General features: G+C 38.6%; 1 protein-coding gene across 1 annotated transcript in view; it reads right to left on the bottom strand.

The window, feature by feature from the left end:
- The window catches only part of AR (androgen receptor), a 204,192-nt gene that overhangs the window by 27,551 nt on the left and 163,589 nt on the right, over positions 1–13,052 (bottom strand). The gene's annotated exons all lie outside the window — the stretch shown is intronic.

Genomic DNA, 13,052 nt, shown 5'->3' with positions numbered 1-13,052 from the left:
CTATTAGTAGAAGGAAATTAGATGATCTCAGTTAAAGTGCTCTGAAGTCTGTAAAAGTGTATGCCAATGGGAAGGTTGTGATGTTTTCCAAGAACGAATCTCTAGCTAGAAAACTTTCTGAAAAACTGCCTAAACTGGTCTGAAGCTAAAGGTTGAAGTATAACTGACAGGTTTCAGAATCATAAGATAATAAGATCTACCTCACAGAGTTGTTGAAATTTTTTCCTAAGAGAATGTTTTATACTTAACATAGAACAAATTCTGTAGGTAAATAAGTGATGTCTCTTACTCTTGCTAGTTGCTAAACTCCACACTGTTCCACTTCATCCCCTTTATCTTAAACAAGTAAACCTCTTTCTGGAAAATCTAACTGATGAAACATATGATTTTCACAGGAGTTGAAATTAATTACAGGAGATAATCAGGGTAGGAGGGTCTCCAGACATTAAACTAGTGTAGTAGTAGTGCCCCAAGAGTTCTACAAGTTTCTTTAGGGCCCCTGAGAAGAGATAAAGTGGGCCTGAATGTACACTTCCAATAGCCCCACCTTCTTTAAAACCAGAACAGCAGTGCTTTATATTGTATGTACATTTGGGAATGTCAGATTTCATTTGAAGAATAGGTTACATTGTCAAGAAAGTGTTTGAAGGCCCCAAATCTTGTGTATTCTGGATCTTCCAACCAACCCAATCCTTAAACAAGATGAGTAAGCTGAAGGCCAATGCTAAGTCTTGCCCAAGTTCACACAACTAGGTAGTAGCAGAGTAGGAACTAGAACCAGCTACCCTGACTTCTAGGGCAGTACTCTTTGCACTTCATCAGGTTTAATAGCATGTTAGTGGGGAAAAGGATCAGTTAGAGATGAGTGTTGTAGAACTAGGACAGAAACAGGAGACCAGGAACAGAGCCAGCTGTTGGCATGTATGGAGGGAGACATTAGTTAGAAGTACACTGAAGTCTAAGTATACACTAATAAGTGTAGGTCAAATTCTCTCAGGCAAGAAGGCTCCTTGATCTTCCCAACACAGCCCCATTATCAATTCTGAGTCAAAGGAATAGCCAGGGAAAAGAATATCAAATTTTATCTTTCAAGGTTTATGTTGGACTATTTAGTCTAATGGTTTTTAGTTCATGGAGTAAATATAATTAATAATAGAATGATATGTGATGTTGCATATTCTTGCCAAAGCACAGGATCTGGCAGAAACTATTTCCAAGTCTTTCTCTGACTACTGAGCCAGAGAAAAGGGGCTTACTGTCCAGATGCCATCCTGGGTGAGGGGCAAATGATCATTACCAAAAACCTTGGAAATGCTTTCACATACTAAGCTTTTCCACTGGAAAAAGTAACTTCATGAATTTAGAGCATACATGCTTTTACAATTACATTTAAACTGACATAAAAAACAAATGTGAAACAGTCTAAGCTGAACAGGTCAGGATGACCTGGAAAGCAAATGAGAGGAAAAAAAAAAGAAAAAAGAAAAATAAAAAGAGGCCCAATGTTAACAGCATTAATTCTGTCAGTCTGTTGTAAATAAGAAAATACCATTGGTGTATTAATGGTTTTATTAAAGGAAAATCTACTAGCAGAAATATGCAACATTCAAACAAATAGAAAGCAGTTAAAAATAAAACACATTAGACTTTCTATCCACCTTAGGGAAACTCTTGCTGGCCTAGAGATTAAAATTCTGCCCCTAAGAGGGGGACTTCCCTTCCTCCTGAAGTCCTTTCTTGGCTTTTCTGCAGAATGTTACTAAGGAGAAAGAGAAGGAGAGAGGATAGAGGAGAGAGAGAGAGAGAAAGAGAGAGAAAGAGAGAGAGAGAGAGAGAGAGAGAGAGAGAGACGCTCTGTGTGTGCGTGCGTGTGTGTGTGTGTGTGTGTAGACTGGAGAGAGAGGGTTGAAAATGCAAGCCCCAGGAAAGGCAGGGAAAGTGCTTCTGACTTTTATATTTGACTACCTCTGGACTTACAGACTCCATGTACACTAGAATGAAACTGGTTTTATTTTTTTAATTTTTATATGTTTATTGATTTGAAAAGAGAGAGATGTGAGAGAGAAATATCGATCAGTTGCCTCTGATGCGTGCCTCAACAACGAATTGAACCTACAACTCTGATTGGGAATGAAACCCCCAATATTTTGGTGTATGGAATGACACTGCAACCAACTGAGCAATCCGGCCAGGGTTGAAACTGGTTTTAACATGGAGGTTCTGGGACAGAGACAGTGTAGCAAGCTATTTCAAATTCTAAGTGCCTCTCCTCTTATGTCAATGCAAAGTTTGAGTCTGGCTTGGCAGAGGAACAAGGCCTCACACCTGGTGGAGAGGCAAGTATATGATATGAGTGAACATTGGAGAAGTATGGAATTATGATAGCTAGAAACAAGAAGTAAAGCCCGATCCACTTTCTTCCATCATCCTAACTTCAATAGGAAACAAGAGAAGTAGGCATTAGTTCTTAGATTTTGCCTTCCTCTATCTGAAAGGGCCAAGTGTCCTTTCATATAGAGGAAGTGTCCAAAACAGAGCCATCCTGACTTTAGGAATAGTGGGGGAAATCCATCTGACTCTAGTCTCCTACTTTGTTTCAAGAGGGCTGGCTGGCTTCTTGGGGGGGAGAAATGGGGCTCTTGTTTACTTGACTTTTGCGGACCAGCTATTACCTTCAGCTCAGTGATGGGGCCTGAGGTTAAGATCTGGGTACTTGGCAGTGGTCCAGCAGAATGAAGGTAAGGGGAAATTCATGTATTGCCTAATAGTCAAGTGAAAAATGGTCACAGGAGCCTCAGATAGGCTTCTTGTTAAAGGTAATACCTTCAGTTCCATCAGCAAAGGTTCTTCCCAGCAACACACTGTGGAAAGCAAGCAACTGAGCCACAGCTTCACTGTATTTACTTGAGTCAGTGTTTGGCTGCCATTAAATATGATAAAGAACAACCAAAAAGCACTCTACTAACACCAAATCATATTACAGAAAACAACAACTGTGATACAACTACATAAATGGTAATTGCCACTACTTCTAGAGCTAGTCCTTAAAACATCCCTGTGAGGTACAGAAACACCATCAGTCCAATGGGGGAAAGTAATCAGCTAAGAGGGTAGCCTCCAGCGCGAGGTTGTTTCTGGGATAGAAACTCTAGAACCTTCATTCTTCATGAGGCAGATTGCGTTTCTTTAGTGTCTGGTCATTTTAACATTCTGACTGTTGTCAACCTGGAATTTTTCTAACATGAAAAAGAAACTGTTGAAAGTAGCAACTTAAAGGTGGGCTTGCACCTAGAAGGCCTGATTACCAGATGCATGAGTCAGTTCCTCTGAAAGGAGACAGCATGCAAAGCTGGGGAGAGCAGGTGGCTGCCATTTTGGATTGAGGGTTTCCTGTTCTCTTTCCTACCTACCTATAAAGACAGAGGTGAGATGAGGTATGGAAAATTCTTTACTTGGAGTTGTTTTCCCATTTTTTTCTGCTTTATTGACAAATATACTACAGAAATTGCATATATAGTTGTGTTTGCCTCTCTGTATACAGTGGGTAAGAATTAGGCAGGGAGTGGGGAGAGGAAGGATGTGGATGAAGAGAAGGAAGGTAGAATTTAACAGTCTCATTATAGACTCTCAGAGCCCAACAAAGACTCTCTATTTGGTCTTCTGAATTTCTTACAGCAGCCAAACAATCCCATAATATTACAAGCATTATTACTCAGCTTGGAGATGAGAATGCTTCAAAATTAATGTCTGTGTGCCTAACAGCTCACTAATCAAAGCTTCCATGCCTCATTTTCCACCCTGGGGAGAGTCCTCAGTCTCTTTCAGTTTTATTGTGGCCAGCATGACATACCACACTGTGCAGGCCGGGGCTGGTGACCTTTTGTCTTGGCCAAGATCCAGATTTTCTTCTTAGTTCCGAATGCCAGTCCAAGTTTTCTGCAGGTGATTTCTTCAGGATTGGTGCTTACATTTTTTGTAATTGCTGACTGCTAGAAGGCTGAAATATCCCTCAACAATCAATTTTCATGTCAGCCACAGAACCACTTGTCCAATGGGGGTACTAAACAGGAAAAAAGACATTTCTATGCCTAGCTTAAGAGATCTAAAAAGTATAGCAAAGATTAACTGGACTGAAGAGAATGGAACCTGATTCCAAAAGAGATGATTCAGGGTAGCAATGTCATTTCCAGTTTACTTTCTACATATATCTTATCATGGAAATATTATCAATAATAAACAATCTGAAAACTCTACTGGTTTCTGAGTGGTTGTATATTTTTCCCTCTAGTTCTACTTAATACAAACATACTCCCAGAGAACGTGCAAAAGTCTCTATAAAAGCATCTGCTCAGGTAAACTGTCTACATGTAAGTTCAGTATAGTAAAAAAATGTTTTACACACGTTTGTGATCTTAAGGAATACATCCTACTATTTGTAATAACAGGTGGCACACTTCTTAAATCAAAGTAAAATGTTTTTAAACAGTTCAAATGAAGCTTTTTTCCCTGAATTGTTATACGTGGAAAATACTTGCTTTTGTATATATGACCTATTGTGTGCTGTGTACTTTTAGCTTTCTGCCTACTACCTTTGAAATATATTGCCTATGATATCATTTTACTCTTTCAAGAGCAACTAAGGGATTGTGGAGCACTCACAGCAAAAGTAAACAACCATAAAATATTTCTGATGCAATTACATTTTAAAATCTCAAGGATTTTAACAAGCAGGATACTCAGTCAAGTACATGATATGGGGTAACATCAATTTTGAGGATTACAAGAAACTATTTACCTCTAACCATAGTTCTCTGAAAGCACAATCTCAGAAATATACAACAACATATATAATATGCTATCCAAGATAGTTTGATTTGGAGAAATTAAGAGATACTCTCTCTATCTTTCCATATTCAAGTTCACTTGACAACTACAATTAGAGAAGTATACCTTTTTCCCTATAATATGTCATCAGATATGTACATAACCAACTGGAGGATGGTGATCTAGAGTTGATTCAAGGCTGATTCAGAGACTATAGAACAAAGAATGAGTACCTAAAGTCATACTATAATAGCAGAGAGAGAATAGGTCCCAGTGGTGACTGGGAGCATGCATATGACAGTGACCAAAGGGGAGGGAGGAGGGGGATAATGGGGGAAAGAAGGGGAAGGGTCAAGGAACATGTATAAAGGACCCATGGACAAAGACAATGATAGGGGGGAAGGATTGAATGTGGGGGTGGGTGGGGCAGGGGAGAACAATGGGGGAAAATTAAGGCAACTATAATTGAACACTAAAAAAATTAAAAAAAAATTTGCCACAAGCACTGGCTAGTAGGGGGCAAACTCTACTGTATTACAGAAAAAAAAAGTGGTGGGAATAATGATGTCTATTGTATGCCTATATATATCAGTTTTTTTACAAATTTACAAGACTTCAAGGAAGATTTAATTATTATCATAGTGTGGTTGGAGAAACTGGAGTAACAGAGATTTAATGATTTGCCCAAGGTAACCCAGATAGTAAGTGGCAGAGCCAAGACTAGAAAAAAGGCCTATCTGTACTCAAGTCTATCATGGTATTTCTATTATACAACAGGACCTCTTTTTTAAAAACTCAAAATAAACACAAAAAACAGAGGTTTTAAGTGTCCACTGACAGATGAATGGATAAAGAAAATGTAATATATGTACATGTACACACACACATGCACACACACACGATGGAATATTACTCAGCCATAAAAAGGAAATCTTGCTATTTGCAAAACAAGGATGGGCCTAGAGGGTTTTATGGCATGTGAAATAAGTCAGACAGAGAGAAAGAAAAATACAGTATAACCTCACTTACATGTGGAATCTAAAAATAACTGAACTCATAGAAACAGAGAACAGGTTTATAGTTACCAGAGGTAGAAGTTAGAGGCTGGGTAAAATGGGTGAAGGTGGACAAAAAGCACAAAATTACAATTATAAGATAAATTACATTTTAAGGGTGCTATGTACAGCCTCTGACTATAGTTAACAATATGGTATTGTATACTTAAAAGTTGCTAAAAGAATAAACCTTAAAAGTTCACATCTGAAGGAAAAACCTTTTGTAATCATGTATAGTGATAGATGTTAACTAAATCTATATTATTGTGGTGCTATATATATATGTATTTATGATGTTATATATAGTGATATATATATATAATTATTATGTTGCATATCTTTAATGCAATGTTATATGTCATTATTTTAATGACAAATTAATATCAACCAGATATCAAATCCACAACCTAGGTATGTGACCTGACCAGGAATCAAACCCACTGCCTTTTGGTGTACAGGACAACAAGGTGATATTCCAATTATCTGAGCCACCTGGCCAAGTCCAATTTGTACTTCTTAACCCTTTCACCTTTTCACCCAGCCCAAAACCCCCTCTCCCTGGCAACCATCAAAATGTTGTATCTATGAGTCTGTTTGTTTTGTATGTTTGTTTCTTTTGTTCTTTACATTCCACATATTTTTCATTGAATTTATTTTTATTGTTGACACTATGCAGATGTTCCTATTCCCTGCCCTTTGACAACCTCTACCTAGCTCCCACCCTCAGGTAATCACCACACCATTTCCTGTGTCTTTGAGTATTACATACATGTTCTTTGCTTAATCCCTTCACTTTCTTTCATTAAGTCCTCCATCCCCATTCCCCTCCTACAGCTGTCAGTCTGTACCATGTATCCATGCCTCTGAGTCTCTTTTGTTCATTGGATTACACGTATAAGTGAGATCATATGGTATTTGTCTTTCACTGACTGGCTTATTTCACTAACACAATAGTCTCCAGGTCCATCCATGCTGTTGCAAAAGGTAAGATTTCCTTTTTGACATGCACATCTGAAAAGTGGATGAGCCAGATTAGATGTATTGTCTGCCTAGTATTTATATATACCCAAGTTTTCCAATATTTATTCCAGAATGCAGTGCTTTTGTAGGAGATTAACAGGTATTATGTGAAAAAAATGGTTCTGTGGTTGAATTAAATTTGAGAATCCTGATTTACTAAGCTCCTCACTTTATTGTGGTACTTGAGGTCTGTGAAATGCAAACATGCGCAGTAAATCTTCTTAAGAAGGAGCCTAATATTCAAGTTTTCCTAATTTATTTGACCATAGAAATCATTTTTTGTGGACCATGTCATGGAACTAGTTTTCTCAGAACCCACATGGGGAAACACTGGCCTATATCAAGGCCAAAGGCTTATATAAGGGAAGGATTCATGTAAATGGTCAGTACTTGCAGGTATCAACACAAATGGAGAGAACTTAACCCCAGGACCTAGGGCTGCAATCCCAGGTGTTTAGCAAAGTTAATGTTACAGATTTCTCTGTCTCTGCCTGCCTCTCTCTTTCTCTCCCCCTGCCCCAGCCAACTATCTTTTTTTCTAAAATTCAGTCCCTCACATATACAACATTCATGCTACCATTAATTATCTTTAAAAACAAATAAGCAAGCAAATAAATAAAATGATATGTGAACATGTCTTTCCAATGTCATAGATCTTCAACTGCCTGAAGTCCAAACTTTTTAGTATAATAACCACATCCATTTTCAATGTGGTTTAAGCTTGTTTTCTCCATTTCCAAGATCTAACCATTTTCCACTTGCTATTCCTCAAACCTTCAATGCATTTTTTATGTTTCTGCACCTTTATTGAAACTGTGCCCTTTGCTTTGAATGCCATTTCCTGTAACTCTCAAACTCAATATCTTCTAGTCAATAGATTAAGCTATATTAAGATTAAGCTATATTCATTATCACTATCTTTCTTCTCTTGTTTAACTTTAAGATTAAACTATATTCATTATCACTATCTTTCTTCTCTTGTTTAACTTTTTGAGGGCAGGGATCATATCTTATTCATCTCCAATCCTCCAAAATGCCTACTATCATGTCTAGCACATAGTTGGAACTCAATAAATATTTGTTGAACAAGTACATAGATGAATGACTAGATGGAAAAATGAAAGGACTACCTTGTTGGCTTGTTAGAAGGATGGATGGATAAACAGGTGGATAAAAAAATGCAGTGAAACTTGTCTGCTGAACAACCGTTCCATGAATAGTACTTCAGCATTGGAATCACTCTCTTGTGTACAGGACATGTGATCCAGAAGTATCAATACTGGCCTGCTCTTGAGCGTGGAAAATGATGAAAGGGCCGATGCCAAGACTGTCTTTAATATTGGGAATCAAAGTATCCATAACAACATCAGACCATGGCCAAGGGCTCTCTAAGCCATACTCTCAACTAGAAAATCGTGGAGGTTGTTAAAACCTGCAGACCTGTTCACAGGTTTAAATCTCAGATGTGGAGTTCAGTCTCCTAGTAGAAAAGACAATTCTCAAATATCATAGAATAACCCCTGAAGAAAATGGTGCACACATCAGATTATCACATGATTTAAGGATCCATGTTTCTTCTCCTATTTTGGGGTTTGGCTGCCGCCTGAACGTTTTAAAGTATCTACCTTTTTCCTTGGTCCAAGAAAGGAGAAAGTGGCAGGGACCAAATACCATTTATTGAAGGCTGAGAACACAGGTGTTGCAAAACACAGAAATAAATAGTGTGGAGAGGGGATTAAGAAGGAAAGTGAAAAGGAGGGAAGGGTCAGGGGAGAAGATGGCAGATAAGACCAATTCTTTCTTTCTCATCCCATCTTGGAAAGTGAGAGCACATCCTTAAGAAGTGCAGAGAAAAGTGAGAGATGGCCGTGCATTTATTCTAAGTATAGGCTGTGAAAAAAAACACAACTAATTTACTGGAGAGAAGGTCCTTTTCAATACAGTTGTATTTATAACTATTTTCTTAAAAGAAAAGTAAGCAAGGGGGTTAGATTTTTGAAGGAGTTAGGAATATATGATTTTTCAAAGGCAGCCAGCAATGAACTATGTACAGAGAGGCGTGTCCTTGTCATGGATGGGCAGCTGAAAACCTGGAGGTAGTCTTCAAGGAAACCACCCTGAGAATACAATCACCTCTAGGTTCTTTTTTGAAAAAAATTTAAGAAGATTTTATATATTTATTTTTAGAGAGGGTAAGGGAGGGTGAGAAGAGGGAAAGAAACATCAATATGTGGTTGCATCTTGCGCGCCCCCCTACTGGAAACCTGGCCTGCAAACCAGCCATGTGCCCTGACTGGGAATCAAATCAGTGACTCTTTGGTTTGCAGGCCAGCACTCAAACCACTGAGCTATACCAGCCAGGACCACCTCCAGGATCCTTTCATAAAAGTCAATAGGTACTATGAGAAAAAGCAATAAACAGGTAGATAGGCCTAGAAGCAGGAAGGAAAGGGCTATGTGCTTTAGGTATTTCTGAGTTTCAGAGATCTCATCACCAAATAGTAGACAGAACATTTATAGAGAAAACCAGATTAGAGATCTTGAGTCCTGAAGACCAAGTAACCATCAGTTGCAGAGTACCAGACACCCTAAAATAGAATGACAGCCCTTCTGGTTTCCACTCCCTCAATAATCTATCCAGTTTACTCTTAGACACATACTATATCTTATTTTGGTATGACTTGAGGTAGCTAAAATTACTCTGCAGGTTAAAGCACTAAAGTCTAGACTATCTATACTTCTAGAAGAAGTTACTAGACAATCCAAACAAAGAGCTAATAAACTTAAAATCCTTTCTCTGTGACTTAATCACAAATGGTAGTGACAGAAAGGTTCCTGGTGAAGCCCACTATGTCAATTTTATGATGGGAAAACTAAGTCTCAGAGGAGAGAAGAGACTTATCCAAGGCCACATCCCTAGTTGCCATTTTGGAATATATTATACAATTTAGAGCTGAGTGATGGTAATAATAAAAAAGAATTATATCACTTCTCCTTCAAGGTGATCAAAATGTCTATGCTAAATCCAAATATTATAAAAAATGAAGTCTATTGCTAAACAATTTAGAAAGGCGACTCTGCATTTGTGGTTTATTTTTTTCTATTGTTTGAATAAAGGTGTGATATACACTGAATTTGAAAGTTAACACTAAACAAGTGTTTGCAGGAGGGAAGCAAGGAATGTAGACAAAAGTTTAGCAAAGTGGAAGGGTTTGTTTTTTCAAACAATGGTGTTTAAGAGGGTAAACACTTGGGTTCTTACTGCATGGTATTTGACCATAATATGAGGTCTGTCCAGAAAAAATCCAGCCATTAATACAATGAGAACAATTTGTTTGGCATTAATGTAACCAACAGCCAAGGAGAGTGAACTAGAAGGCACACGCATGAACAATGATGACTTCACTGTACTAGTCAGAGGGGGTGGTAGACACTGTTGAGTGAGCATATATACTGTATGGCCACTGCATTCAAAATGATTGAGCATGTAGAGCAACGAATCTGCATCCAGTTTTGCATTAAGCTTCAACATACCTCTTAGGAAATGATTCGGATGACTCAGAAGGCCATAGCTATGGGCAATTGGTGATTGGCAGCTTCATCACTACAATGCACCAGCTCATGCATCCCATCTTGTGCAGAGATTTTTTGTGAAACATCAAAACATCCAGGTGACTCAGCCGCCCTACAGCTCAGATTTGGTGCCCTGCAACCTCTGGCTTTTCCCCAAACTAAAATCACCTTTGAAAAGGAAGAGGTTTCAAATTGTCGATGAGATCAGGAAAATACGAAGGGGCAGCTGATGGTAATTGGGAGAACTGTGTGAGGTCCCAAGGTGCCTACTTGGAAGGAGACTGAGGCAGCATTGTCCTATGTACAATGTTTCTTGTATCTTGTATCTTCAATAAGTATCTCCATTTTTCATAGTGCGTGGCTGGATACTTTCTGGACAGACCTCATCTATGTTTCTCTTAATTACTAGAATCACCTCCAAAAAATCTTATTGGTACTTTTGGTTTGAAGTGATCAAAGAGTAGTAATGTTCTGCCTGTTGGAGCTATTACATATCATAGGACATGCCAAATAACTCAGAGTAAAAGCCAACTGGGAAGTTCTGTGAACATCTTTACAACATAAATCACTAGTAACCGCACTGTCATAATAAACCCTCACATTTGTCTAGCACTTTGTCATTTACCAAGGATGTTCACATTTATCACTTCATTTGATACCCATTATAGCTCTGTGAGAGTATTTCTAACATTACAGATGAAGATATTGAGGCTTAGACAGGGTGCAATAAGTAACGGAGCTGGGCCTTTAACTTAGATATGCCTGACTCCAAAGACAAGGCCATTTACATGACATCAAGAATCCTTGTATCTTGTAGACATCTTTTGATGTTTGCCAGCCTGAAGCTCTGTTGTCTAACATGATGGCTTGTACATAGCAGAAACACAGTAAATATAGAAATGGAGCTGAAATGAAATCCACCACAGAGCTTTTCAGCTTCTTTTCATTGTGTTGACCAAGCCTATTCAAAGTTGAGGACTCTATCCAATAAGTCAATCTGTAAATTTACCATACTGCTCTCAGAAAAATTTATAGATTTATGCCTATCTATTGTAAGCAGTAGTAAAATGACCTGTGATACACAGACTCCTTTTCAAAGGGATTCACTGTAATCATGCCATAGTCTGCTTTATACTGGAGGATGTTGGCTGAGACATGAAACTAATTTTAGTATTTGGACCCAAATGTTATGAGGACTTGGTTTGCCATTAGGCTTTACCGGCATCAAAATGGGCATATAATTCATATCAGCAGATGGAAAACCAAGGCATTCTCTACCTTGAGCCCCCATCTCTTACACACAATTCACAGCTAAATAATTGAGAGTTCAGCATATCAGAAACCTCACATGGGGTCATAACATTCGTATGTAAAAACTTCCTTTTGTCAATCATTTTGGCTTCCCTTCTGCACTCCCCCACCCCAGTCTTATTACTTCCTCCCCACTACAATTGTGATTTATCTGGAGTAAGGCAAGCAAACAAGAACAAGGTTGATTTTTTTTTCAGATATTTGAGTTTCATTTGATGTGGCTGCCTGGAAAACCACTCACAGAACATCTGTGTGCGATGTCTGGGAATACTAGACACTACTTGAGATGCTTCTGTTAAAACCATCTCAAATTGAACTTGGGTCAATTTATTTGTAGTACTTTGGTCTGTTTAAGGACTATTACTGGTCTATAAGGAGGGGAGGATACAGTTACCCACATGAACACCCAGACATGGTTAGAAAACAAGTTGTTTTTTATACATATGCTCATAGGCAGACAAGATATTAAGCATGTTGCAGAAAGCCAAAGATGGACAAGTGCTTTAAATTAGCCTAGAGATGGGGAAGGGAGAGGGCAGGATTCTAGGTGATTAGGTTTTCCAGGCTGATAATGGGTAATCAGGTATGAAGGTACAGTTTTAGGCATTCAGAAATAGGTTTGTCTTTCCTCAAGTTCCATTTTGAAATCAAAGTAGGCTAATGAGCTTGCTTTTCTCATGAAAGGTGCATCTTTCTGGAAGCTACAGGCAGCACAGAGGACTCTGGCATTAAGCTGATAAAAACATGAAAAAATGAGAAATATTCTTTTGGGGGGGGGAGATATAAATGTTAGCTAAGCCTTTCTGGAATGGTGACAGTGCTCATGATAGACACTGACTAGGGAACAGAGAGCCTTATGATGGGGTAGGGTCACCCTTGAAAGAGCTGTATCTTACCTCTGTCAAGCTACTGTGCTACCAAAAAAAGCCTTTGGAAATGATCAATAGATTTGCAAAGAAAAGGAAATGATTAAAAGGCCTGTTCATCCCTAGGAGACGTGGGATAGGAAATTGGCTCTGCTTGGCAGCCTAGTCATAGGTTCCAAAGAGAAGCAGCTTCTCTTTCCAGGTGGCCAACCCTACAATATTGGCAGCAGATAACTGAAGGATATTCTTGGGTGTTCAAAGCCAGTCTGCGCCTGGGTCATCCTGCACCTGTGATTGTTCTGGATTCCTTAGTTTTCTCATTCTAGCCACTGTTTATCAACATAAGGCCAGTACCATTATGTCCTCTGGGGAAGCTTTTATGGTCAAGTCCACACTCACTCAC

The sequence above is a fragment of the Pteronotus mesoamericanus genome, unplaced genomic scaffold (assembly GCF_021234165.1).
Source record: "Pteronotus mesoamericanus isolate MK-2021 breed Mesoamerican mustached bat unplaced genomic scaffold, CSHL_Meso_final contig_256, whole genome shotgun sequence".
Classification (NCBI taxonomy): domain Eukaryota; kingdom Metazoa; phylum Chordata; class Mammalia; order Chiroptera; family Mormoopidae; genus Pteronotus; species Pteronotus mesoamericanus.
The sequence above is the reverse complement of the archived record's forward strand: the minus strand, read 5'-3'. Positions and strand labels throughout refer to the sequence as shown.